The following is a 7,474-nucleotide window of genomic DNA, read 5'->3' on the forward strand; positions in this document are numbered from 1 at the left end:
AGACACACCGAATTATATTCTGAATACGAGGAATGTTCTTCTGATAGCAAATATTTTTTTAACTTTTTGAATTTCGCGATACAATACAAATTCAATAGCGAACTAGAGCCGCTGTGGCTCTCGAGCCACATATATCGTAGGTTTTTTCTGTGATGGCTGTTGTAACTCTGGATGGGGCGGGGATGAGGTGGGGTTGGGGCTTGGTTGTTAGGATGTTGGTGGTTAGTTGTGTCTAATGCCCTACCAAAGGCTGATATCCTTCCCAAAACCTTTCCTATTGCACCACCAACTGCAAATTAGGTGTGTTTAGACGGTAGCCTACTTACAAGCAAGCCGGCAATTAAATTATGCCAGGGAAGTGAGACTAGGCTGCAAGGGAGTGTGTGTCCACACGGGACTTACTTGTAAGCCAACATGGTCTATGAGCCAACTCAAAAGTAAGAGTGACCTTCACTGGTAAATTATGCCATGATTATGCACAATCAGAATAGAATTGGGTCATCAAGGTCATGCTTACATGCGAGTTTACAAGCAAGTCTTGTTCACACTGGCCTTACATTCAGATGTACTTCGCTACCCCGGGGGGCACTTCAATATGAAATGGATATAGGTGTAGGGCTGGCACTTTCGCAGTAAGGGGCATTCGGTGAGAAAAAAATGTAAACAATATGGGGTCATTGGGTGAGAACATGACTTTTGGAACCTTTGGGTGAGAGCCGAAACAGTGTCAAAAAAACCTCAAAAATAAAATTTTTAGTTCAAAAAGGCTTCAAATTTCTTTGTTTTGTCAAATAATAGGTAACAAAATCAGTGATAAATGAAAATTGCTGTTCAAATTGAAAAATAAGGGTCTTTGGGTGACAGATCAAATGGAAAAATAAGGGGCCTTCGGGTGACAGAACATGTGTTCGTAAAAATATGGGGTTTTTGGGTAGAGCGACGCTGAAAGGGGGTCTTAACAGCCCTACATACGCGTGACCTCCAAAGTGGGAGTGCCCCCCGGGCTCGTTACATGTAAGATATCTTACATGTAAAATCGTCACTTGTAACTTGCATGTAGCTACATGCGAGTGCGTTTAGACGGGCACTACATGCAAGTTTACATTTGAATGTAGTTACAAGCGACTTTACAGGCGATCGTCTGAACAAGCATTTAGATGGGCAATCAAGTGCCACAATAGCTTTGTTATTATATGGTTTACTTGGGGGCCAGAAACCAATCACTCCAGTGATGACCTATTATTAACTTGTTGTTTGTTTATAAATACCATTTTTTTGTGGCTATATGCCCAAACCTGAGATATTTTCCCCAATATTCAAAACTTATGACTCTTATAAGTTCGTTCTGTCAATAAGAACTAGCGATCTTGATTTTACTTATCATTTCCCCCATTTCATTCTGATCAATAGGCCTACTGCTGAAAATTCTGATCAATTGACAATTTTTAGAATGATTCCCTCAATTCATACTACATGTTCCATTGGCATTCATCAGTTCAAACTTGGTTCAGAAGCTTACCTTTTCCACCAACACAACTCAAAATATGCATGCATCACGAATAGCAAAAATTACAAACACAAATCACCCAACAAATCTGTCCAAATCCATCAAAATATTATCCAGTTCGGATGTGAAGACATATTAACATTGTTGCAATACCTCTTTATCTCAAACAAAGGTTAAGTTGTTACATCAACTTACATCATAAAACTGGTTTCAAAAAAGACTTTTGACTGTTTGATACAATCAAGATAATTGCACTATGATCATTTTGTTCAGATATCTCCCCTTTCGCACTGAAACAATACCATAATATGTTTTGACAGAGAAAGTCACTGACCTGGTCAAGTTCATATTCATATATACCACAGTCCCTATAATCTGTGGGTATGTACAGTGACACCATCTCCGTAAAGGCTATCGTTCACCAGCATAATACCAATCATTGCTCAAATTTGACCTCATCTTTTGGAATATGAGTTTTTGTACCTAGCACATTCAAAGGTCATTCAATTATTGTACAGAAATATTGGGCAAAAGAACTGGTGCGATGGGGATTGATGTTAGTGTTACTACTGAATATTAAACAGACTCTCTCAATGGTCACCCATTCTTACAGGGCCTTCTCCTCTAAGGTTTACTATCTCCCGGGTACTATCTATACCCTGATGAGGCAAGCAAATGGTTAGTGACATATTCCTCAAGTACTAGTAATATCTGTCTTTAAAGCTCTTAAACGTTTTGTAATGAGTCAATGGGGTAAGCCTACAGTACCACACGCTTACCACAACTGGGCACTTTACTCGAGGTATAAATACCCACTTTACTCGAGTTAAATACCCCCTCTCGCAATACAGCTAGTGTGAAAGTACCTTCGCATACTTACAACTGAACACCCCTTAGCTAGTGTGAACACCACTCCCTTCATTACAAAACAGCCACACCAATCTTGCCACTAATATAACAGCTCCTTTAAAACAAACGTCCCATATTACGCACAATTAAGAATAACACAAACAGCACCCACTCACCTTACAGCAGCTATCACACAAGTCATCTGCAAAACTTTCTGAGTTCAAAGTAACTAAATTATTTGGTTACAACCTCCTACAACCTTGAACTCGGTTCAAGTGCATTCAATCAATATCACATTACTTGCTGCACTTACAACTCCTAAAATCACTACTGGTATTTCACTTCTAGTAAACACCTTTTACTACTCCCAAGGGATCATTGTGCATTCACAACCTCATCAATCCATATGTTAATACACTCTCCATTAATCTCCATCAACTGAAAACAAACAATTTGGCCAAGTTCAACTAAACAAACTTTAACAATTCCCACTGCAAATTCCAATTAATATTAACCCTTGAAACTCCACAAAAACCAGTCAAAACATTCATTAACACCACATTCATTAAATCATCAACTCTTCCGAAAACACATTTTTCTACCCTGTCACGCTCCACTACACAAATCGCAATAAGAAAAAACAATTCAATATCCATTAATTACTACACCACAATTTATCGAAACCTAATACCATGTACCCAAGCACTCACACTATTTCAATGAAGCAAGCTCGTGGCCACATACAAATTCAACTAGTGGCAAATGGTGGTTATAGACCACAAACCTAGCTGGGGCTTGTTGGTGTTGTGGAGGTATCTGACCCCTGCAAAATGTTCCAAAAATATTTCCCTGGTCATGAGGTTTGTTGTCACCGAGTTTGAGTCCCGTGCTCCTTACAGATGTCCAGAAAATGCAATTCTAAGATTTGACCCCAGATGACCTTTGACCTGACCCCTGCAAAATGTTCCAAAAATTTTCCCCTGGTCATCAAGTTTGTTGTCACGCAATTCTAAGATTTGATCACCAGATGACCTTTGACCCCTTGCCAGATGTTCAATAATGTTCCCCTGGTCATCAGGTTTGTTGTCACCGAGAGTGAGCCCTATACCTTTTACAGATGTCCAGATAACGCAACTCTAAGATTTAGCCCCGGATGACCTTTGACCTGACCCCTTCAAATTGTTCCACCGAGTTCGAGCTTTGAACCCCTTACAGATGTCCAGATAATGAAATTCTAAGATTTGACCTAAGATGACCTTTGACCTGACCCCTGCAAATGTATCAAAATTTTCCTCAGGTCATGAAGTTGGTTGTCACCAAGTTTGAGCCCCATACCCCTTACAGAATTCCAGAAAATGCATTTCTAAGATTTGACCTCTGCGTGACCTATGACCTGACCCCTGTAAAATTTTCCCCTGGTCATGAGAATTGTTGTCAATGAGTTTGAGCCACATATCCCTAACATATGTCCAGATAATGCAATTGTAAGATTTTACCCCTTTAATGACCTTTGACCCAATTCTGTGTACAAGTTATAGGCACTGGGTATAGTTGATGCATATGTGCAAGTGACGTCATTGTGCTATGTAATTTGTGGTAGAAGAAGCATTTTGAAGGTATTTTGTTATATACCTGTAATGCCCCCTTAATGACCTTTGAACCCAATTCTGTTTACTCACTATGGGCACTGGGTATAGCCGATGCTTATGGTCAAGTGACGTCATTGTAGAATGTTACATGTAGGAGAAGAAGAATTTTAAGCTGAAATCACATTTTTAGCCCATTTGACCCTTCTGTAACCTTTAACCTACTAAAAGTCAGGTGACGTGTATGGTCGTGGTCAATGATGGTTGTGATCAAGTTAGGTCAAAATCGGTCAAAGCATGTCTGAGCTAGAGCAAAAAATGTGCAATTTGTTGCCAGAAGAAAGAACGGATAGCATTACAGTACCTAGCTGGGGGTGTAAACCCCCCCAGCTAGGTAAAGAAAGAAGAGGAATCGGATAGAAAAACAGTACCTAGCTGGGGGGTTGTAAACCCCCAGCTAGGTAAAGAAGAGGAATCGGATAGAAAAACAGTACCTAGCTCGGGGTTGAAAACCCCCAGCTAGGTAAAGAAGCTTTCGAATCGGATAGCATTAGAATACCTAGTTGGGGGTGAAAGAAGCATCGGATAGATTAGAATACCTAGCTGGGGTGTAAACCCTCCAGCTGGGTAACCAGAGGTGAACCAGTCAAATTTTATGGGCCCTTATGGGTTAGCATTTAGCATTATCAAGTTTCCATTTATGGTACATGCCCACATGCACAGAGTGCACAAAGAGTTCATCTGTTGCCAGCGGAAGAGACCCACTTGAAAACAGACCCTAGCTGGGGGGGTGTAAACCCCCAGTTAGGCAAGTATCGTAGGAGGATAGCCTCCCTACGATAAATAATATTAAAATTTGATATTTTTATATTTAACCGCCTCGAAGTAATCTTTATAAATCTAATAAAATGAAAATCGAGCATCAATTGCAAATTTTGACCTTCATAAGGTCAAAATTTTCATATGATGGACGGTTTTTCAATCCAGATACATACACTTGAAGTACATATTATTATATTCAATTTACTTCGAGGATTGTTAAATTTAAAAAATATCAAGTTTCAATCATTTACTATAAAATATTTATTATATCGCGAATTAAAAAAAATCAAAATTATTCGAAATGAGAAGGACATTCCTCGTTTTCAAAATGCAATTCGATATGTCTGATGTGCTCTCAAGTCTCACAAAAAATACGTGCAAACGCCCGGTGCAAACGTCGCTATCCGAGCCCTCAATAAATAGCTTCCATTGCATGTCCAAATTTAGTTTGCCAAAATGTGCATAACACGCACAAATATAAGGGTTTTTATCCGTCAAAAAAAAAATGCGCGTCTTATGCCCAAACGACTAAAGCTAATCATAGATCCAGCCTTTGCGCTCAATTTTTACTCCAGTACTCGGTGGTACGACCGACCATCAACAATGACCATAGAGTGAGTGGGGAGAGTGATGCCCGCTATAGGTTTGCACAGAATAATCCATACTTATCATTTCGCTCTTGTAAAATTATTCCAATAGATATTGACTTTTTACTTGGTTGTTAGTTTGAAATAGTGGGAGAAAATGTTGCCTATACTTTTGTATATAGCCAGAATATCCCAATGGTGCACATTTCAAACTTATTCATTGCATTTCTACATGCATAGTGAATTATACGGCCTAGCACACACAAGAATACTGTTTGGGCGGACTACAGTGGAGCTATAGCAAATTCAACTTGACACTCTGCTTTTCCTCATAATAAATATTTTATCATCTATTTACTGGTACTTTAGGTATTAAGGGTGCCAACTCTGTCTAATTATGCAATAAGCAAATCTTTTAACAATTCTAAACTGTCGTATTTTAGTGGAAATATTATACTATATTGTTATGCCTCATTTCCACGGTATAAAATGTTTTGAGATAATGCCACAAAGCATTTTGGTGTAAATTAAAAAAGTATATGCGTTTTGCAGTAAGTTTGTGGTGTCAATTAGGGATTCAATCATGTTTCACCGTTGTTCATCACCGATTAACAACGATGCGTCCGCGTGCGTGGTTTACTTCGCGAGGGCAGCTTTAGCTGCCCGAGCAAAGTAAACCACGCAGACGCGCCGGACGCGAGTTGTTAATCGGTGATGAACAACGGTGAAACATGATTGAATCCCTTTCAACAACGAAAACAAGCTAAAGATCGTATAATTCACATGATTATTTCATGAGGAATTTCAGTTAATCATTGACAGCTCAGCCTTACAAAAAGATCGGTGATTTCTGTTGATAGCAGCAATAAAACTGAATAAAACGGCAATCTTTATCCGATACTTCCAAATTACTGAATTTGATTTGCAAGCGTGTTACGCATACAGATTCCAGACATGACGAATTTTACGCGCCAACGCGTAACGCGGATGCGCGCTTGCGTTCGCGTATACGCTTACTGTAAAAGTGTTGATTCATCATGGATTAACAATGGTTGGCTCCTGTACAAAAGTATAGGAAGAGTTGTTGAAAAGTATTTCAAACATTCTTATGTATTATTCAACAACTCTTCCTATACCTTTGTACAGGAGCCAACCGTTGTTAATCCGTTATGAATCCACAGTCCAGTAGCGCATACGCGAACGCAAGGTCACGCGTGCGCGTTACGCATGAGCGCGTAAAGTTCGTCATGTCTAGAACGTATGCGTAAACATGAACTCTTATGTTGGCGGTAGCAGCTGAATATTACCGCTTTATTCTTTAGTTTTATTGCCGATATCAACAGAGAAATACCGCGATCTTCTTGTAAGGTTGAGTGGCAATGGCAAATGGACATTCCGAATGAAATAATCATGTCAATGAGACATATTTAGCTTGTTTTGTTGTTGAAAGGGATTCAGTCACGTTTCACCGTTGTTCATCACCGATTAACAAATCGCGTTCGGCGCGTCTGAGTGGTTTACTTCAAGCACTCAGACGATGCGGACGCATCGTTGTCAATCGGTGATGAACAACGGTGATGCGCGATGATTGAATCCCTAAATGAATACGAACACGAAAGCTCGTCCTTTGATTGGTTTCAACCCATCGCCATTGCATCTATAAGACGGTCTTAATAAAAAATACTCAAGAATTTTTTTCTTACGTGGTCCGAAAAAATTTGGGCCAAAAAATTTGGGGACTTTGTCCACACATGAACATTATTTACTTGCCTAATTTTGACATCACAGATGAATTGATCAAGTGTTTACCATTCTAAAAATGTATACTTTTATATACTTTAGACCATTAATTTAGAAAGAAATATCAAGCTGTTTGAGACAACTTATATTACTGTCTTTCTGTACGGGTGTGATTCATGGGAATTAAAAGGACATGGACAACAAGATCAATGCCTTTGCGACATCTTGCTACAGAGTCATGTTAAGCATCAAGCGTGTGGATCAGATTCCAAATGAAACCATTTACAATCTGACCAACACCACTCCACTGGTTGCCAGAGTCAAGATTCATCAACTCAAATTTCGTGGCCATATATTTGAAGACGACGAGCCTGTGAAAGAAT

Source organism: Amphiura filiformis, chromosome 19 (genome assembly GCF_039555335.1).
Source record: "Amphiura filiformis chromosome 19, Afil_fr2py, whole genome shotgun sequence".
In the NCBI taxonomy this organism is placed as follows: Eukaryota; Metazoa; Echinodermata; class Ophiuroidea; order Amphilepidida; family Amphiuridae; genus Amphiura; species Amphiura filiformis.